Source organism: Rhinoderma darwinii, chromosome 7, assembly GCF_050947455.1.
Source record: "Rhinoderma darwinii isolate aRhiDar2 chromosome 7, aRhiDar2.hap1, whole genome shotgun sequence".
Lineage (NCBI taxonomy): Eukaryota > Metazoa > Chordata > Amphibia > Anura > Rhinodermatidae > Rhinoderma > Rhinoderma darwinii.
In genome coordinates, this window is record NC_134693.1 from 118,184,276 (window position 1) to 118,207,785 (window position 23,510).

Genomic DNA, 23,510 nt, shown 5'->3' on the forward strand with positions numbered 1-23,510 from the left:
CCTTTAGTCCTTGTGGAAATGAGAAAAAAAATCGCTAAACCTACATTTTCTTTGAAAAAATGTCGATTTTAATTTTCATGTCCTAATTCCAATAATTTCTGTAAAAAACCTGTGCGGTCAAAATGCTCACTGTACCCCTAGATAATTTCCTTGTGGTGTGTAGTTTCCTAGATGGGGTCACTTTTGGGGGATTTTGACTGTTTTGGCACCACAAGAGCCCTTCAAACCTGACATGGTGCCTAAAATTTATTCTAACAAAAATAAGGCCCCAAAATCCACTAGGTGTTCCTTTGCTTCTGAGGCCGATGCTTCAGTCCAGTAGCACGCTACGGCCACATGTGGGATATTTTCTAAAACTGCAGAAACTGAGCAACAAATATTGAGTTGCATTTCTCTGGTAAAACCTTCTGTGTTATAAAAAAAATTGTACTAAAAATTTATTTCTGCAAAAAAAAATGAAATTTGTAAATTTCACCTCTACTTTGCTTTAATTCCTGTGACATGTGTAAAGGGTTAAGACATTTTCTAAATGCTGTTTTGAATACTTTGAGGGGTGAAGTTTTTAAAATGGGGTGACTTTTTGGGGGTTTATAATATATAAGGCCCTCAAAGCCACTTCACAACTGAACTGGCCCCTGTAAAAATGGCCTTTTGAAATTTTCTTGAAAATGTGAGAAATTACTGCTAAAGTTCTAAGCCTTGTGATGTCATAGAAAAATAAAAGGATGTTCAAAAAACAATGCCAATCTAAAGTAGACATATGGGGGATGTTAATTAGCAACAATTTTGTGTGTTATAAATGCAAGATTACAAGCAGATACATTTAAATTGAGAAAAATGCTAATTTTTGCAATTTTTCGCTAAATTTTGGTGTTTTTCACAATTAAATACTGAACATATCGAGCAAATTTTGCCAGTAACTTAAAGTCCAATGTGTCATGAGAAAACTATCTCAGAATCGCTTGGATAGGTGAATGCATTCCGTAGTTATTACCACATAAATTGACACATGTCAGATTTGAAAAATGAGGCTCGGTCAGGAAGGTCAAAAGTGGCTAAAGAGGGAAGGGGATAAAATGGGTAAATCACAGGTGATGTCTTTTCTGATTGTAGACTTTCTCTTTCCATTTTATCTCCACCCAGCCAGGACCGCTATGATGACTTCTCCTGACATAACATTACAGAGTTTGCTGCTGAGATATCTTTAGTTCTTCACTTCTGCAGCCATCTTCAGCTTCTAGAGCAACGTAAAGAATTCAGACCACAAAATAGACCCCTTAATTCATGCAGACCCCAGACCAGACCACCAAATAAATTTAGACACCAGCCTAAACCCCTATATAAATTCAGACCAGACCCCAGAACAGACCCAATTAACTGCAGACCCCAGGCAAGACTCCAAAATGTAAACCCCAAAACAGAGTAAATAAAATGAATGCAGACCCTAGACCAGACATCTAAATAATGTCAGACCTCAGACCAGACCCCTCAATTAATTGCAGACCACAGAACAGACCGCTAAATTCAGCCCCCAAACCAGAGTAAAGAAAATGGATTTAGATACCTGACCAAGACCTCTAAATAAATTCAAATCCCAGAACAGACCCTTAAATTCATGCAGATCCCAGATAAATGAGTTGGTCGATTGCAAGCAGCTTGTAATGAGGGCGAGCCGTATAACCTCCATTTCCAGCTTATAAACTGATTATGTTATTAAATTGGTTGCCTCTTTCTTTATATTAACTGTTTAGGTGCTCACTGTTAATGTATATTTGTGTATCTGTTGTGTTTCACTGTATAGAAGGTTTTGTCTTACAGGTTGGCAGGAGGACAGGCCGCAGTTCCCAGTGGCACTGTCTTATGTGCGGTGCTGTCACTGTACATAGCAATGAGAGGCTGCTGGACAGTGACAGGGGAGGTACAGGGGGTTTGGAAAGAAAGAGCCTGGTGCTGGCTGGGATCAGAGTGTAATGGCAGTGATGCGCTGCGCCACCATGAAGTCAGGTGAGACGGTGAGAGTCAATAACAAAGCAGAAAATAAGCTAACAAAATGACCTCTTATGGTCTGTAGGCTGATAGAGAAGGCCTATCCTACGTAGGGGTAGGCCTATAAGTGTAGGCTGTCACTGAAACATGCGTGGCTGAAGAGTACCGTCAGCCTAGAGTGGTTCGCTCTGAGGAGTCTACTGGGGCTGTGAGAATAGTCAGCCTGGCATGGGAACCAGTGGTCAGTAGAGCAGTACTGTGCTCAAACCCAGGAGAGGCTGTAACTAGGTCCTGATTAGGATAAAGAACGTTCCATGTATTAGAGGGCCGCTTAGATAGCTGCAGTGATGAATGGTTGCCCTGCAGGCCTGAGATGTGGCCTAGTAGTACACCCCTGAATTGTACTGGACTGGGTGCAGTAGTCACTACGACGAGTGGTGTGGTAGGAGCCCTTCAGCGTCAGGACCCTAGTAAGAGTGCATAGGAGCAGATATTTAATATAGTAAAAAGTATTAAAACTTATAAAACCCACTGTGTCAGTTGTATCGGGGCAGCCCCCTTCATCAGGAATACTATGTTTCACAGCATTGAAACAATTTAAATGTCTCTATATTATATAAACAAACCTTTCTACGTTTACTCACGCAATACCGGAAGTGACGTTCCGAACTCTAAGGCCCTGTTCACACAGAGTTTTTTTGCAGGCAGAAAAATTTTGAGGCAGACTTTGACCTGCCTGCGATTTGCGCAGCATTTACCATTGCGTTTTTCGCCCGTGGCCACTGCGCGCCTCGTGCAAAAAACACTATGAAAAACACTTTCTCTGCCTCTCATTGATTTCAATGGGAGGTCAGAGGCGGAACTGCGAGCCGCTAAAAGCTGCTGCAGAAAAGAAACGCCTCCGCCTTCCATTGAAATTAATAGAAGACAGTTTCGGTCGTTTTTTGGTGCTGATTCCAATGCGGTTTCCGTGTCAAAATCAGCGTAAAAAAACTCAGTGTGATCTGGGCCTAAATCTCTTTATACTTCCTATAATGGACATATCTCTCTATGGCAGATGTTTCGGAAGAGGTTCTTTCTCACTCTTTTACCCTTTCTACTCCTCTAATACTTCATCCCAATTACATTATTTAATACAGGGAATTTCTTATATTTCTTTTTCCATGCAAAAATACATATATTAATAAAATAGGATAAAAACAACCAATATGAATCTATGGGGAATAGTAAAGACTCATTTACTTTACTCGTTCTCAAACTCTAATATTATTCCCAAACCCTATTCCTTTCTTTAGTATTTCTTATTTTTTGGATAGGATGGTGCGACTATATCATTTATTATCCTTGGTCTTTTTACGATCATTTGTGGGGCCCTTCTTACTTCATCTTTCAAAAACAGATCACTTAATAGTATTTCCCAATTTCTCTTTAGGATTCTTTTAATTTCTTCAATATTACCATTATATTTAGCAAAATAATGTCAGTCCAAATTTATCTTTCTCTTTTTTCCATCTTGCTTTTTTACAAGGTATAACTTTTCCCTGTTCCTTGTTATCTAGGCAGTCTTTCTGTTTCGTTTTTGACACCTTTTTCTTTACTCCCTCTATAATATTTTTTTTGCTATTTTACGCAAGCATACATCATAAGCACAAGAAAATAGACAAACGCACAAAAAACAAACCCAATCCCAAAAGACACAACCCAATTCAGGGCAGGAGGGTGGGAGCTAACTTTTGTACCTGTTATTCCTCCCGCTGCTTCCGGCTCAATGCCGAAAACAGCGGGAGGAACAGATACCGAACCCCAACTCCTCCCCTCTCCATCTCCTCCCTCTCCCTGCCTCCACTAACCCTTTCCCCCCTGATTGGCTAACCGTCCCTCCTATGGCAGTCATGGAGGCTTTCCCTTAAGCCCTCCGTGCTGCCGTCCAGCCTCGCCTTGACTGGCCTAAGTAGGGTCATGTGCTATTTTACCTTTTATTCCCCTTTTCCACCCATCCACCAAATAAGGACATGTGACAACCGAGATTGGATGTGAAATGGCCACAGCAGCCGTTTATTAATTTACATTATTCTTGAAATACAATTTAATCCAAAACATTCGGATAACTACTTTAGGAATTCGACCAGAGAATTCCTCCTATAATTCACATGACCCAACATGGGTCAGAATCATAAATAACAATCAACATTTTAACACTAAACAGAGCAGGGGAAGTCCTTGAAGCCAGTTTTTTTTTACAGATTTTCCTTAAGTTAGCCATCTGCAAACCACCAACAGCTATTTACCTCCAGCCGTAAACCAGCTCGGAGGCACTGCTCACCTCTGCAGATGGCTCCAACCACCAGAAGACCACTTCAAAGGGATAACACCCTATGAAGTCTTCAAATTATATACCTTTTTGGGGGACACATACCCCCGATGCGACCCCCCACCATTTTGTACTGACCAACCTCCAGGACTCCCCCCGCCACAGCGAAACAGGCCTTGACCACCCTAAGCCTGTGAGTCCCTCCAAACCACCACCGCCCTCTCAATTCCTTCTGCTAAGAACACGCTCCAAAAATCTATTCCAACCTCGGTCAAATGTACTCCATCATTCCGCCAATATCTTCCAACTCCTGACTCCAAATCCCTGTGTCGAACACAAATGCCCGGACACATCGCCGACCACAAGAGGGCAAACAACACTATCCGCTTACCCCGTCCTACTTGATCAGTCTTGGACCGCCACAAAAGCAACTCGAGTCTATCCCCATATAGACCCACATCCGCCTGTCGCAATCCTCCAGCCCTCACCGCACTAGGAGAAACCAACCCACCAATTCTGAGTGCTCCAAAAAACGCTAGAGAAAAAGCCAAACGAAACAACTCTACCTCATAAGGCGAATTACAAACAGCCCCCAGCAATGCGCCCAACGAACCAAGAAGGGTAAAAGACACGAGTCGCCTCTGATCTGCTTCAGCCCTGCCGCGACGCAAACCCTTCATAGCTTGCCTTACCTAAAAATTCTTGGACGCATCTGGAAAACCCCGCAATTTAAATCCAAACGCCAACCCAGCAATGAAACGATTCACCTTAGCCAGAGAGAACTCCGCCTCCCAAGCATCCCCCAACCAGTATAACAATGCCACCAACCTGTTTTGATCCGTGCTGACGTTACCCAAGACTCTTACCCACTCCTCCCACTGCTGCCAACAAGCCAAATAAGTACTCCAAGTCGCACTAGCCAATGACCGTTCGATCAACCGTTCCACGGGACCGAAACCAGATCCCATAGATGTTCCGGGCAAGCCAAACCGAACAGCTCCGCTCCCGGTGCCAATTGACAAAATTGATCCCACTGCGAGCGAGAAAGAGCATCAGCGATACAATTATAAACCCCCGGTACATGCACCGCAACCACCCACGTGTTTAAGGACAAGCACACCAAGACTAAGTGACGCAACAACTGAACCACAGGTGGAGAAGATGCCGATACGTTATTAATCGCTAACACCACTCCCATGTTATCGCAGTGGAAACAAACCTTTTTATCCCTGAGAATGTGCCCCCAAATGGTCACCACAACCATGATGGGGAACAGCTCGAGCAGGGCCAGATTCCGTGTAAGACCACTGATCACCCAGCTGTGTGGCCAGTCCCACGCACACCATTGACCTCCTGCATACGCACCAAAACCACCGGACACCGCCACGTCAGTAAACAGCTCCAACTCGCTCATATCCTGTACCGGCGACATCCACAACGATCTACCATTATATTGCCCGAGAAATGCGTCCCAGATCTGCAGATCCACCCTGTGTTCCACCCCAATCCTCACGAAATGAGGGGATGCCCGGATACCCGCCGTCGCTGCCGCCAATCGCCTACTAAAATCTCTACCCATTGGCATAATCCGACAGGCAAAGTTCAACTTCCCCAGCAGAGACTGGAGATCGCGCAAAGTGATCTTCTTCAATCGGCAGGCACGCCTCACCTCTTGACGCAATGACAGTAATTTATCCTCAGGAAGCCTGCACTCGAATTGCACTCGAATTGCATTGCAACCGAATCAATTTAGATCCCTAAAAAACAGATGGTAGGGACAGGGCCCTCAGTTTTACCAGGCGCCAGAGGAATTCCAAAATCCGTCGCAACCTTCTGCAAGGAATACAATAAATAACCACAAATAGGGGAACCGCTAGGGCCGACGCACAAAAAATCATCAAGATAATGTATTAACGAATCCACACCAGCTACACCCTTCGTCACTCATTCCACAAAGCTACTAAATGCCTCGAAGTATGCGCAAGAAAGGGAGCACCCTATCAGAAGACACCTATCGACATAAAACCCCCCGTTCCAGAAGCAACCCAACAGCCGTTGGCTCTCCGGATGGTCCGGCAGCTAGCGAAAAGCCGCCTCAATGTCAGATTTTGCCAACAACGCCCCAGGCCCTGCCTCACGCACTAACACCTCCGCTTTGTCAAATGACGTGTAAACAACCGAACATAAATCGTGATCTATCCCATCATTTACCGACGACCCCCTGGGAAAAGACAAATGCTGAATCAAATGGAATTTATGGGGCTCCTGCTTCGGCACTGTTCCCAAGGGGGATACCACTAGATTCTCTATCGGCGGCTCGACAAAAGGCCCGGCCATGCGACCCAACGAAACTTCCTTCAAAAGTTTTTTCGAAACGACCGCCGAGTGCAAATAAGCCGACTTAAGATTGCGCCGTGTAAGCGGAACCTCATACGGAGTAGGGGGAATAACAAAACCAAACAAAAACCCCTCATAAATTAACTTGGCTGAAACCCTATTCGGATATTCATTTAGATACGGGGCCATCCTTTCCACCCTCACCGGCGACAGCCCCTTGACCAACGGAGGAGGACTGAGTGCCTGACCGCTTCCCTTTTCGCATACATTTTGCAGCCCCATGCGAGGAGCCGTTGCACTCCGAACAGACATGCTTAAATTTACAAGTGGCCCCGAACTTACACTGGCCATCATTGAATTGCCAGCAGAACCCGAGTATTGACCCAGAGCCCTGTCCGGACTGACTAGACTGACCTCCTTGGCCAATGCTTCCGGGAAAGGACTGCTTAACCGGGGCCGTCACCCGCAACCAAAGCGCAATATTCTTCTGATCCCACCGAATCGCCGGCCGGACCGCCTTCCGCTGGCGAAACTGCTCATTATACCGCAACCACACCTGACCCCCGTACGCCCGATGAGCCTCCCCGATGGCATCGAAATAACAAAACAACGCTGAGCAATTTTCAGGCGCCTTTTCCCCAATCACACTCGCCAAAATAGCAAAAGCTTGCGACCAATTCACGAACGTCTGCGGGATAAGCCTATACCGCCGACGCTCCTCTTCCTCCTTCTTACTCTCATCCCGCTTGCCCTTATCCAAGTTGAACTTCGCAAGCGGCAGAAGAGAAAAAATTTCCACGTACTCGTCCTTCCAAATCCATTCCCGAACCTCCTGTTTAAGGTGGGCCCCTAAAGGACCCTCAAAACAGACATAAACCTCGCCCCGAGCACGATCATCAAGCCAAATCCTATCCCCGTCCTTCTGCGCCTTGGTTTGAACAGACACTGCCACTGCTTCCTTGGATGCCCCCGAAACTTCCCCAACCAGGGACCGCGACTGTACATCACGAGGACCTTCCCAGACCACAGCCGGGGACCGCGCCGGAACTGCAGGCGCCGCAGCCCTATCTAAGCGCCCGACTAACTTGCGCAAAATACCCACTAAATCCGATAAGCCATCGCGCCCGGCAACGCCACTACCGACAGCCGATACTTCTGCGCTCGCTGCCCCACCCCCAACACCCGACATGAAAATTGCTGGATACGGCAAAGTAGGAGTTACGCACCCACCAGGCTGGCCAGGCGCTGTGTTCCCGCCAGCCGGAAAATTCTGACCGCGCTGCAACTCGTCCAGCTCTCCATCTTCCAGATCCTCTCTCACTGACGACTGGCACTCACACCAACATCTCCAACACGGGGACCCCGGCATGCTGACAGAGGGGCCGGCGACTTGCCGCCTGACCGCAAGGACCCAGACTTCCGCCCGGACCTGTTGCCTCGTCGTCGTCGCTGTTCTTGGCATCCTCACCGAAGCCTGCCCCCTGGCCGGAACATCACCATGCGGGGCGGCCGTGGACTGCACCCTGGACACTGCATCTGAAGGCAGTGGCGTAACAGGGAGCCCGGCCTGTGACTCCCTGTGAACCGCTGAGCCCCGTCACGGCTGGGGATTCCTGCCAGGATGCAGGCCCTGGGAGGAGGCGGCCATCCCAGCAGCCGGCCTACAGTGTCCTTAGAAGGGCTCCCCCTGTACGTCGAGCCCGCTGGACCACATCCGGACTCAACCGTTCAGGGGGGAGGGACCACCGGGAGCGGCGGGGTGACCGAGCCTGAGCAACCGCCGCTCCCGACGATGCCCTCTGCTTTATTTCAGCAGGGGCAGCAATTAGCAACTCTCCCCCCCACCACCATGTCACCAGCGCCAGAGAGAGGTGCGGCGGAGGGGAGCGCATCCGGGCTAGCAGCCGACACAGAGCGCCCCGGCTCGGCGCGCAGACGGGCCCGTCTGAGGTATCCTGGCCAGCGCTGCCACCGTCTCCTCCAACCACCCCGGACCGTGGAACACCGCTGCCGCGCACAGCTGATCAAGCATGCTGACTGGAGACGCCATACTCGCAGGTAAGCAGGTCAGTGGGAGCTAACATTTTTACCTGTTATTCCTCCCGCTGCTTCCGGCTCAATGCCGAAAACAGCGGGAGGAACAGATACCGAACCCCAACTCCTCCCCTCTCCATCTCCTCCCTCTCCCTGCCTCCACTAACCCTTTACCCCCTGATTGGCTAACCTTCCCTCCTATGGCAGTCATGGAGGCTTTCTCTTAAGCCCTCCGTGTTGCCGTCCAGGCTCGTCTTTACTTTGTGACTTTTGCCTGATCAAACCGAGTTGTGATTCATTGTTTGCTCCATATAAATAACTATATATTTGATGTTGTGTATTTTCTGACCACCACTGCAATTCTTTGTTTTAGATGATTTTAACCGTTTTTATGAGATTATATTATTTTGTCTGTATTTATTGCACTAATAAAGATATTTTGTTATTGACCATGTGTCGTTTTGCTATATGGTTTTGTGGTATACATTTGTAGCTATTTGACAGGTATAATATGCTGCAATATATAAGTATTGTAGGATATTATAACAGCAATTGGACAGTTGGACCTTCAAGTCCCTAGTGAGACGAAAAAAAAATGTTAAAAAAAAGTTTAAAAAAATGTTATACAAAAATAAAAAAGTAAGAATTTAAAGTGATACATTTAAAACTCACCCTTTTTCCATTATCAAGAACGTAATTATTAGAAAAAATAATAAACTATGCAGAATTGGTATTGCCGCATCCGTAATGGCCTGAACTATAAAAATATTATGTAATTTATCCAATGCAGTGAACGCCATAAAAAGAAATAATAAAAAAACAATACCACAATTGCTATGTTTTTGGTCACCTTAGAATAAAAAGTGATCAAAAAGTTGCATGTATCCAAAAATGGTACCAATAAAAAAACATATAGCTCGTCTTGCAAAAAACAAGCCCTCATACAGCTCTGTCGACCAAAACATTTTTTTAAAGTTGTGGTTCTCAGATTGTGGCAACAGAAAAAATACATTATTTTTACAAAATAAATGTTATTGTGCAAATAGTTGTAAAACATAAAAAAGCAATATAAATTTGGTATCGCCAGAATCGTACTGACCCACAGAATAAAGTAAATATGTCAATTATAGTACACGGTGAATGCTGTAAAAAAAAGGATAAAAACAATAGCAGAATTGCTGTTTTTTGGTCACCACGCTACTCAAAAAATAGAATAAAAAGTGATCAAGAAGTTGCATGTATCCAAAAATTGTGCCGATAAAAACTACAGACTGTCCCGCAAAAAACAAGCCCTCACACCGCTCTGTCACAAAAAAAAAGTTATGGCTCTCAGAATATGGCGACACAAAATGTGCAGAGTGCGATCCAAAAGGGGAATAAGATCGGGCACCATTTATCAGTGCGACACAGGCCACAGAACTGCGGATTATTATTTATTTACCGCATTATTATATCCTCTTATTATGTACTGATGTACTCCGCACAGTTTACATATGCCCCCAGATTATAAACTGAAATACCAGCAAAACCCCAAACAGAAAAATTACCAAGCAAAATCTGTGCTTCATAAGCCAAATGGTGCTCCCTCCATTCTGAACCCTTCAGTGTGCCCAAACAGCAGTTTACATCCACTTATATGGCATCGCCATACCCGGGAGAACCCACTTAACAGTTTATGATGTATTTGTCTTCAGGGGCACAATCTGGGTATAACATATCGTGCACTTAAATGGCATATCAGCGGAAAATCCACTGCACATTTTTCTAGTAAAAATAGTAGTATTGGGTCATACGCACTGCACCCTTTAATAAATGCATTGAGGGGTATATTTAAAAAAATGGGGTCACTTCTTGGAAGTTTTTGCTTTACTATTTGACCTCAGAGTCCTGCAATTGGGGGCAAATGCTATGGAAAAAATCACTAAAATAGACCTCAAATGCGCATGGTGCTCTTTCACTCCTTTAATCTAACACCAATCCAGCAAAATCTGCGCTCCTACAGACAAATGACGCTCCTTCTTTTCAGAGCCCTGCCGTGTGCCCAAACAGCTGTTTAGGGCCACATATGGGATATTGCTGTACTCAGGAGAAATTGGGTAAAAAATTGTGTGGTGTTTTTTTCTCCAATTACCCCTTGTAAAAATAAAACATTTGTGACAACATATGGGGTATTATCGTATTTGAGAGAACTTGATTTACAAATGTTGGTGTTCTTTTTCTCTTTCATTCTTTGTGAAAATGAAAAAAAATCGGAGCTGAAACGACTTTTTGTGTGAAAAATGTTTCGATTTTAATTTCTATGACCTAATTTCAATAAATTCAGCAAAACACCTGTGGTGTTAAAATGCTTACTATGCTCTTAGATTAATTCCTTGGGAGTGTAGTCCCGAAATGGCGTCTTTTTGGGGATGTTTCCTATGTTTTGGCACCACAAGACCTCTTCAAACATGACATGGTGCCTAAAATATATTCTAATAAAAAGGAGGCCCCAAAATCTAGTAGGTGCTCCTTTGCTTCTGAGGCCTGTGCTTCAGTCCACCAGGGCCACATGTGGGACATTTTTAAAAGCTGCAGAATCTGAACAATAAATATTGAGCTTAGTTTCTCTGCTAAAACCTTCTGTGTTACAGAAATAAAATGGATTATAATGGAATTTCTTAAAAAAATAATAATATATGTATATTTGTAAATTTCACCTCCAAAATGTTAACTAGTAACTATTTTGTGTTGTATTACTATCTGTCTTACAAGCAGATACACTCAAATTTAGAAAAATCTAAAATTTTCAAAAATGTCTCTAAATGTAGGTGTTTTTCACAAATAAACACTAAAGGTATTGACCAAATTTTACTATTAACATAAAGTACAATGTGTCACGAGAAAAAATTCTCAGAATCGCTTGGATAAAATAATAGCATTCCAAAGTTATTACCAGGTAAAGTGACACAGGTCAGATTTGAAAAATGGTGTCTGAGCCTTAAGGCCCAAACTAGGCTGCATCATTAATGGGTTAAAGTGGTTTTACATCTCATAAATACAATTAGGATATGCCATCACTTTCTGATCGTGGAGTTCTGACTGCCATGACTACTTGATGTTTAGTAAAGCCAATCCCTGTCTTTACAGTTTACCAAATGGGCCATCAATTGTCTTAGAAGTGACCCAGATGAAGAGACTATGAAGGAATTCTTCAGTTCTCTTGACTATAAATGCAGCAGAGATTGTGGTATCCATAAAAATATAATGCAGCCATTTTTAATGAATACATATGGTTGTTGGCCTTCTACCCGCTCTGGTAGGCCTATGATATGTATAATTTACACTGCATTCGTTCACATCAGGTATGACCGTCTTGTCTCAAGATGCCTAGATCGATTCTTACCACCTCTATTACCTTTCCAGGACATGGTACATGAGGTAATGGCTGCCCACAGCTTTTCTGACGCCTATTACAAGCTGGTAGGGGAATTGTGAAGCAGTATGTATTCAGGATTGTAAAGAGTAAGAGGGCTGAGCACAGGAGATGCAGCATGTAGCGTGTTCTTACTGGTGCAGAGTCACATCCTCTAATGGGGGTCTTTAGGGTTTATTAAAATTCAAAACTAAAATTATATATTTTAAGATAATATAAATGATTTCCCCCATGTCACACAGACAGAAATGATCATTTATCCCCTATAAAGAATTCATCAGAGAACGTTCCCATTAAAAACTTCAATTTTATTATTTTCAATAAAAAAATACTCTATACTGTAAAGCAATTGATGAAAACACCCGGAAAAATTACAGATCACACTAAACTTTTCTAGAGGTACAAATCATACAATATCATCAAATTCATATTCCCAATGGTAAAGCCATACTGATATATGTAAATTATGGGTGTGGTCATAAAAGCAGCTCAAACCGGTTATAGCTATTGTGATGTCACAGAGCTTGGGTATAAACAATGATGTTGGTCACAGAGCTGTCACTATCAGTTGGATGTGACCGGTAAGTTCTCTATCAATGCTACATCTGTACTTCACGCTAATTAATTTGTTTTATTAGGAACATTTAATTATTCCATCTCTAGAAGATATTGTGTGATAGTGGTAGTAATATGGTATTAGTATTAGTGTGCAATTAAATTGCTCAAGTGTCTTAGATTTGCAGGGTAAGTGGCCAAATTTGAGCTCCCTTATTAGCATTATGTTTACCACTTGTAAAAGAGAAATTTCAATATGCTCATATTAGAGGACTGTATATTAGGGGACTATAATTCCTTATATTATTTAGGTTCACCAGAAATAATTACAATTTAATTCAATTCTGAATTTTGATCAATTGATATAAAAATTATTAGTGGGGAATTGATACTGGTCTGGGGCTATTTATCATGGTTTGGGCTAGGCCCTTTATTTCCAGTGAATGGTAATGTAAAGACTATTTAGACCATTGCATGCTTCCGACTTTGTGAGACTAGTTTGGTAAAGACCCTTCCCTGTTTCTGTATGACGTTGCCCCTTTGCACAAAGCAAGGTCCATAAAGACATGGAGTGATACGTTTGGTGTGGAGGAACTTGACTCTCTGCACAGAGCCCTGATCCCAACATCAGAGCCTGAACTCACAAATGCTCTTTTAATTAAATGGGCAAAAATTCCAACAAACACGCTACAAAATCTTGTGGAAAGCCTTGTCAGAAGAAGTTATAGCCACAAAGGGGGGCCCAACTTCATATTAACATCCATGGCTTTGTAATGGGAAGTATCACAAGCTTATAATGGTGTAAAGGGTCAGCTGTCCTCATCTTTTGGCCACATAGTGTATTTTGGGTTTATGTATTGTGATGTCACTACTATTAAAAATAATGATAAATCCATATTGATATATGCAAATTATGGGTGAGGTCATAAAAGCAGCTCACCCCGGGTATAGCTATTGTGATGTCACAGAGCGTGGGTGTATACTATGGTGCTGGCCTCAGAGCTGTCACTCATCAGTTGGATGTGACCGGTAAGTACTCTATCAGCACTAAGTCTCTAGATGAGTCTCATCTATCAGTTTCTTTATGAATATTTTATTCTTAGGTACAATTCTGCTGTGTCTGCCATTTAAAGTTTAGTTTATATTTGGAATAGTTATACTAATATACTAAGAAGTTGCTAAATGGCAATATGGCGGCCTGTGACTTCTGCTCCAGAGACAGAATGCAGCTTGCAGACAAAAATTGCCATCTGTATTCTGCTGGTAAATTGATAAAGCAAATTCAAAGAAAGGGAATGTGAATGTCCTGCAGCCCTGAGAACTTATTATTGGAACCCTTCAGTTTATAACAGGAGTAATTCACGTAATAAATATTTACTAGGGAATTACTAATTATGCATTTGAGGTTTTCTATTTGTGTAAAATACACAATTATTATTATTATTATTAATAATAATAATTACTAATATAAAAATGTTAGGGAAGTGACTTCTTAAGAACAGCCCTGACCCCATAATCCTGTATCCTCAAAAGCAATTGTCATTTTTCATTAATATATATATATATATATATATATATATATATATATATATATATATATATATATATATATATATATAAAATGTAATAATGTCTATAACAAACAACAGAGGTTCTAAATTATAGTTAGTATCTCATATAAAAATTACATAAACCCCGGAAATGTCATACCGTATGGTCAATTCAACAACCAATACATTGTTCCAGAATCCAAACCCCAAGCAATGTCATTCACAGGGGGTCCAAGCCCCAAAACCACAAGCAATGTGATCTTCAAACACTTCTGATTGTCTAGATCCTGTAGTTGGAATACCCCTTTTATAACTAATTTCTCCAGCTGGTTTTCTTTAAGTTTTCCCTAACTATTTCTTTTTCTGGTTATTCTAGATCTTGCTGTTGGATTGACACTGTTGGATTACTGTGTTGCTTTTACGGTCAGCGATTTGTCCTATTTTCAGAGAACTAGAGGCGATTAGTTAAATTCAATCTTTACTGTCGCCTGGTTTTCTACCACGGACATTGGTGCAGTTTTGCACCCGGGTTATTAACCAACCATGCCCTTTTGGAAAAAATCAAAAAAATATCATGTGTCTCAGATTCCTGATAATGGAAATCTGATGAAAGAGATACCAACTATGGAGGAACCTAACATCTCACTCCAGAAGTTTTCCAACATCAAAGATATGCCAGCCGAAAAATGCAGCGATCCAAGTCACAGCAAACCTTGTGACATTGGCTCAAAGAACGCCAAGAAGAGCGCAATCAGGAGCTTGGGCAGCAGCGCTGTGATTGGCGCTAAAGAACTGGATCGCTGTTTCCCAAATAGACGGCTGAGATTATACGTTGCCACCTGGAATATGGAGGGAAAGGTGAGAAGAAATATACAATATCTATTGTGAACCATGAGTGTATCTGATCTAAGGCTATGTTCACACGGAGTATTTTGCAGTGTTTTTTGACGTGGAAACCGCATCGCAAAACTCAGCAAAAACGGCCCGAAAATGCCTCCCATTTATTTCAATGGGAGGCGTCGGCGTCTTTTTCCCGCGAGCAGTAAAACTGCCTCGCGGTAAAAAGAAGCGACATGCCCTATCTTCGGGCGCTTCCGCCTCTGACCTCTCATTGACTACAATGGGACGCAGATAAAGCGTATTTCGCAGTGTTTTATGCCCGCGGCGTTCAATGGCCGCGGGCGAAAAACGCCTTGAAAAACTCTGCGAAAATCGGCGTGCAGGGAGAGGAAAATCTGCCTAAAACTTCCAAACGGAATTTTGAGGCAGATATTCCTCCTGCAAAATACTCCGTGTGAACATAGCCTAAAGTCGGATAAATTTGCAGTTGGATATGAGATAGACATATTATATACTACCCTAGGCCCAAATGTTCTAAACATTTGGGCCAATCAATGTTGCTGCACACACTGCAAACTTGTCAAACTAATAATCTATGTCTTTGGAATGGCAATGCCTCTGATCCTAAGACTGCAGCACTGGCCATAGTCTATAAAGACTAAAATCCAATTCGATCAGATATAATTTTTTGTAGGTGATATAGAAGATGTCAGTTTGGTTGGTGCTCTGTGTATACATTATTAATATCTTCATATTTTGAGCAGGAGTTCCCACAAAATCTAGAGGATCTGCTGTTGCCATCAGATGACACCAAAGACATTTACGTAATTGGCGTTCAAGAAGGATGTCCAAACAGGTAAGTCTTCTCAGGTTGTCTTACAACAGTCTATGTCTGCAAATGGACTACAGGTCGGCTGATTGAAATTCTCTCTTGACCTACTACTTATTGTAGGATCACTCCTAAATTTTCCTATTTAACCCCAGAGGTTATAATATTGATTATTTAATAAATGAGTTCAATATTTTAATCTGGTGTCATTTATTAATATGTAAACTTGAAATTGTTTCTTCTTGTAGACGGGAATGGGAGATAAAATTACAAGAGACTCTTGGTCCACACTACGTGCTATACCATTCATCCGGGCTCGGAGTCCTGTATCTCACCATCTTTATTCGACGGGAACTGATCTGGTTCTGCTCAGGTAAGATTCACTTTCTTACATTTACATAATAAGTCCTAATTGAAGTCATTAGTTGGAACTTCTTATTTAGTCATTAGAACTAGATGTCTAAGAACCCAACTCTCAGATTCTTCACTGTGGGGTATTGGAGATCTGATAGTTAAATCCACAGTTACAAAGTGTGAAATGGTGTTGTAGTAATATTTCCAGCGTTTAATAGGAAACTATCTTTGTTTCATTGTTGCATGTTATACTATTAACCACTAACCCTTCTTCTTGTGTTTCATTTCTTATACAGAGGTAGAGCACACCCATGTAACAACCAGGCTATTCCACCATGTCAAAACTAAAGGAGCCTTGGGTGTTGCCTTCACCGTCTTTGGGACATCATTCCTGTTTATTAATTCCCATATGAGATGTAAGTATGTCTGTTTTTAATATATGACTATGTACAGTGTTATTGTGTATAAAAGTGCTGCTGTTTAATAATAATAATAAGCTGGAATATATGAGATGATATGAAAAGATCTGTACTATTGATGTTTTGGTGTAAAATTAAAAGTTCTTCCTCATTTGGTCAAACTTCTTCTAATCCATCAAACTTATTCTACATAATGAGAGAATAATAGTGGAAGGATAAACGGCCTAATGTCCTCTACAGACTGCTATAGAAATACATTATCCTCTGTCATGAAAATGATTGTGTCTTAGATTTACAGTAACAGAAATATCAGTGCGTCTGGTGTACAGAGTGCGGACCCAGATCATGGAACTCCACCAGTCTCATCTTCTAAAATGTCAATAGAAATCCAATTAATATAAATACTATTTGTAAAAAATTAATTGTTGAGGGAACATTCAGACTACACAGCCCAAGAAGGTGATACGATACCTAGATAATATAAGATAAAGAAACATATTGTCAAAGAAAACTTAAATGTGGTGGTTGTCCTAAATTCCAGGAGGTCACATTTACTGATATGTATATTTTTGTTGGCAGTTGGGGCAGTCTACAAGAGGATCCAGGACTATAAAACTATCACTGAGGGTCTCCGTCTGCCTCAAATTATTCCGGAAAGAATAAACTCCAATGCCTGTGAGTAATACTTATGTGGTTGAACCTATCGATTCCTTTATCTCTCTATTTATCTCCATTGACTCTAATGCAGTCACGTGGTTTAATTGTGTCCTGTGTTTATCTCATTCTACAGTGGACGTCACCAGCCGCTTTGATCGAGTTTTTTGGTTTGGGGACCTCAATTTTCAACTGAAAGAGGACAGAAAAAACGTGGAATCTCTTCTGAAGAACATTAAAGGAAGAGATATGTCCAGTCTCCTCAAACACGACCATCTGAATGAAGCCAAGAACAACGGTACAGTTACTAGTAGACAGATCTCTATCACTCCTCAGCCTATATTATTACCACATACACCTCGACAGATCAATACAAATCACTGTCATGATGGTTCATATGTTCTCCACATTTATTTATATAGCCCTACATCTCTTGCACATGTTTTTAATACTGACATGTTTTTTTATTTTTTTATTTTAAGGGTCCATATTTGTAGGGTTTAAGGAGCACACCATTGAATTCCTTCCTACATATAAGTTCGACATTGGCACAGACACCTACGATACATCAGAAAAGCAGAGAGTCCCATCATATACGGTAAGATATCTTATTTCCAGGTCTACAGAGCTAAAGAAAGACTACATTTCATGAATAGATTTTCATATAATAAATCCCCTCGCCCAAGGTAATGAATTGTTATTATAGATGGAGAAATAATTCTTACGAACAAAGCATCCAGTCCATTTTACTTGTAGTGAGTTTGTCATCGTCTCCCAGTGTAATATGTCTTCGCCTAGCATGGCTCAAAGATACTTATTTCATTAAATCTGTGTGACCAAGTCAAACCTTAAATGCAACAAAGTCTCAAAATTTATATTACTTAAATAAAATATGTTCAGTCTATGATGCTATGAGGTTTATAAATAAATTATAATATGATTGCACTGATGATATTTGTTATTTTCATGACCTCTACAGGACAGGGTGTTGTATAAAAGCCAATATGAGGGAGATGTGCGAGTCCTGAAATACGACTCTTGCCCTGTTTTGAAGACCTCAGACCACCGACCCGTTTTTGGCATCTTTGAAGTAAAGCTCAGACCTGGTTCAGATAAGTAAGTCATGGTTTCCTCCATGTTGTTGGTATGATCCTTTCAGTAGCCGCCATTACTACAAGGGCCTTATAGCCAGAGCTCACAATTTGGGGCAGGCCGCTGTATACCTGGGTGACAGTACTGGAGGATTATAGGATGTGAAACTAAACAATTATTGTGTGGTTACCTGCTAACATTATCATATGTCTTACATCAATGTATTTCTCATTCCAGCATCCCATTGGCTGGTGGACGCTTTGACCGCAAGACCTATTTGAAGGGCATTAGGAGGTTAGGACAAAAAAAGTAGCTGCGTCTGTTCATGTCCTTACAGCACATAAGGTGAGAGCATTGTACTTGTCTATTATGTTTGCTGTGAGAATGTTCTTCCATCTCTTAAGTCTTCCTCTGTATCAGTAATTTATTTTATCAACCAACATAAAGAAATTGTAAATAAGTAATTCTATCTTCTAGTTCAATTTTCTTGTATTCAGATATTTCTTTAATTTCTAAATGAAGGTTATGGGCTTTAGAAGAAAACTGTAAGCGTGTATGTAGTATAATAGATTGGTGGGAATTCATTAAGACTGACGTTTCATACACCGGTCTTAATATAAAAAAACTTGGAGTAAAATGTGCCTAATTTATTAAAAGGCCCACACCTTAATAACTAATAATCCATGTTATTATGATAAAATTGTCGGCCGCTGGTGGCTTTGCTGCTTCAGCTACTCTCTGTCCACTTTTTTAGAAAAGTGCCGTAAGCGGCAGAAACTACATGATAGATACAAGGAACATTGTTATTGATGTAAGACATTACTTGCCATCTTGCAGGACTCCTAAGGAACATTTACCATCTCAGGTGTATAAAAATTTAGAACATCAGAAAGTTCCTGTAACAGCCTGAACAGCGCAGCTTTAGATCAAACCCATCACTTGGATCAACCATCTTCAAGGTTTGTAGTGTAACCGCCAGGATCAAATAGGAAAATCCACAATAAAACTTCTTCTATATTTTGTGCCTGCTAAGCAACACACATTAGTAGAGCATTAATAGCAAATATTTCTCTTGCAGCATAAACATCAATTCCGCAGTATATCTGGCGAGAACTGCGCTCCCTGTGACCGGAGGAGCCGCCATCATTGCTGATAGAAAGGTAAGTTCCTCTAGATATGTCCCCTCTATATTTGTTAAGCAGCCTGAATGATTAATATTTAATAGGATTGTGCGCTTCTCCCCCCAGAACAAGTCAGCAGATACAAACAGACCATCAACATCAATGCCAATAACAACCAAGGGCAGATTCCGCCATCTTACAAGTATTCCAATGGCGAGACTTAAAATTTTCTACATCTGTCACAGAAGAGACATCAGTGTGGTTACCGGTGCATCAATGTTACCCAGAAGACCAGGCCCAGAACAGGAGAACATGTCATCTCTTCCTGTGTCTCTGGAATACAGATTTCCAACCACTTACTGATACTACAGTATATACTGTGACATCTTCCATCGTTTTTGCTGGATCTTGTATAACATCATCTTTACCATTATATATTTTGATCCACAAAAACCTTAAATAAATCTTTAACATCAATCCATTAGTGTGACTGGTATTAATTAGTGTGTTCCGTGTCCGGCTACAACTTACCACAGTGTATACAATTCACTTATCCGACCATTCACAGTGCTATTTGTGTGACATCGCGTTTAATCCAGTGGTAGGTGACAGGACATTGTATCATATGTACACAATACAGAGAGTATGGAACGTGCCGCCATATGTACTGGATTAGATCCTGTGTTGGACAAAAAGTGACAGGAGATGTAAAATATTGATATATTTGATAGTTGTTTAAATTTCAGTTCCATAAAATGTAATGTTGGGCTCTCTTTACAAGCGGAGACAATCACATTAAGCAGGGAAGCCGCTAGGGTGACACAATCCCCACAGATCTCAGATTGGACAAACGGGCAGGATGAGAGCTGCCAGTTGAGATTGGCAGTTAGGGCAGAAGTTACAAAGTGACTGATCAACCAAAAATACTTTGTATTGCTAGCCTGAATGGCGTATCGCTAACTCAGCATTTCATATGAGAACAAAGACCCTCTGCAGCACAAGTTTAAGTTGAGACTGAACCATAGCAAACACATTGTCCCATTCTCACAAGTTAAATCAGAAACCGCCAAGTATAGAGCCTATTTATTAGTGAAACCGTCAAGCTTATGTATTAAATATTATAACCGTGAAGACTGTGCCTCTGTTGGAGTAAAGTTCTGTTCAGCATCTTATACCTGTGTCGTCTGAAGTTTTTGCTGTGCAATTTCCTCTGCGGGGCAGTAACCATCCTAAACCCACTCCCACCTGTTACATTTGTCCATACTAAAGTCCATTACTCCATTGAAGTCGCCAATTAGTAGCAGTGGATAATCTGCAAGGGCTTTTTATCAATAGACTCCTGTACCACACCCAAGACATAAGGATTAAAGGGTGGCGGTAAATAAATTGAGACAATGATACATTGAAGATTTTGTATTGTACAGTCCAGGAGCACAAACTTTCCTTCTTTTTCTTCCAATATGTATGGCAGGTTAATTTGCAGTTAGGGTATGTTCACACGCAAACTCAAAAACGTCTGAAAATACGGAGCTGTTTTCAAGGGAAAACAGCTCCTGATTTTCAAACGTTTTTTAAGCCACTTGCGATTTTCGCTGCGTTTTTCGCTGCGTTTTTTACGGCCGTATTTGGAGCTGTTTTCAATAGAGTCTATGTAAATGGCTCCAAAAACGTCCCAAGAAGTGACCTGCACTTCTTTTTCGCTGCCGTTTTTAACAAAAAACGGCCCGTCGGAACAGAATGCCGTTTTTCCTATTGAAATAAATGGGCAGATGTTTGAAGAAGAGGACTTACTCCTAAAGCGAAGCAAGGATGAGTTAGTCCAACAAACAAAAGAAGCTGGTGTGCCACCCATGCCGCATTGCGCCATTATTTGTGTAATGTTTGAAAGAGATTGTGCCTCTTTTTTGTAGAGTAGTGTTTACATCCCCTTGTGGATGTTTATACACCACTGGTCAGTAAAGAATTTGTTGTTTGCATTACTTGGGTCTACTGTATTTTATTGCTTGCGACTAACCCTGCGGTCCTTGTCGGTACTTGGCCTTACATAGGGATACATTCTATAGACAAAGTGAATGCTAACACTCAATTGCTATTTAGGCTAGGACTTCACAGAGACTGATTGATTTTAATTGATCTTATTTTTAAATTCTATTACTTATTTAAGGGTTGCATGCAACTCAATGTATAGCTTTGTACTGCGGCTGTTGATTTGTAGCTAAAATCAATTAGTTGCATGCCAATGCGTTTCCATGATGGCCTTATTTTCACATTTCCAGGAAAAATAACAGAAGACCATCACAACAGAGTTCTGAGTAAAGATGCTCCATATCAGGAGAGCTGACAGGTCCGCCTTAAAATGGGTAAATCACAGGTGACGTCATTACAGAGTTTGCTGCTGAGATATCTTTAGTTCTTCACTTCTGCAACCATCTTCAGCTTCTAGAGCAACGTAAAGAATTCAGACTACAAAATAGACCCCTTAATTCATGCAGACCCCAGACCAGACCACCAAATAAATTTAGACACCAGCCTAAACCCCTATATAAATTCAGACCCTAGACCCGACACCAGAACAGACCCAATTAACTGCAGACCCCAGGCAAGACTCCAAAATGTAAACCCCAAAACAGAGTAAATAAAAGGAATGCAGACCCTAGACCAGACATCTAAATAATGTCAGACCTCAGACCAGATCCCTCAATTAATTGCAGACCACAGACCAGACCGCTAAATTCAGACCCCAAACCAGAGTGCTGGCTGGGATCAGAGTGTAATGGCAGTGATGCGCTGCGCCACCATGAAGTCAGGTGAGACGGTGAGAGTCAATAACAAAGCAGAAAATAAGCTAACAAAATGACCTCTTATGGTCTGTAGGCTGATAGAGAAGGCCTATCCTACGTAGGGGTAGGCCTATAAGTGTAGGCTGTCACTGAAACATGCGTGGCTGAAGAGTACCGTCAGCCTAGAGTGGTTCGCTCTGAGGAGTCTACTGGCGCTGTGAGAATAGTCAGCCTGGCATGGGAACCTGTGGTCAGTAGAGCAGTACTGTGCTCAAACCCAGGAGAGGCTGTAACTAGGTCCTGATTAGGATAAAGAACGTTCCATGTATTAGAGGGCCGCTTAGATAGCTGCAGTGATGAATGGTTGCCCTGCAGGCCTGAGATGTGGCCTAGTAGTACACTCCTGAATTGTACTGGACTGGGTGCAGTAGTCACTACGACGAGTGGTGTGGTAGGAGCCCTTCAGCGTCAGGACCCTAGTAAGAGTGCATAGGAGCAGATATTTAATATAGTAAAAAGTATTAAAACGTATAAAACCCACTGTGTCAGTTGTATCGGGGCAGCCCCCTTGATCAGGAATACTATGTTTCACAGCATTGAAACAATTTAAATATCTCTATATTATATAAACAAACCATTCTACGTTTTCTCACGCAATACCGGAAGTGACGTTCCGAACTCTAAGGCCCTGTTCACACAGAGTTTTTTTGCAGGCAGAAAAATTTTGAGGCAGACTTTGACCTGCCTGCGATTTGCGCAGCATTTACCATTGCGTTTTTCGTCCGTGGCCCCTGCGCGCCGCATGCAAAAAACACTGTGAAAAACACTTTCTCTGCCTCTCATTGATTTCAATGGGAGGTCAGAGGCGGAACTGCGAGCCGCTAAAAGCTGCTGCAGAAAAGAAACGCCTCCGCCTTCCATTGAAATTAATAGAAGACAGTTTCGGCCTCTGATTCCAATGCGGTTTCCGTGTCAAAATCAGCGTAAAAAAACTCTGATCTGGGCCTAAATCTCTTTATACTTCCTATAATGGACATATCTCTCTATGGCAGATGTTTCGGAAGAGGTTCTTTCTCGCTCTTTTACCATTTCTATTCCTCTAATACTTCATCCCAATTACATTATTTAATACAGGGAATTTCTTATATTTCTTTTTCCATGCAAAAATACATATATTAATAAAATAGGATAAAAACAACTAATATGAATCTATGGGGAATAGTAAAGACTCATTTA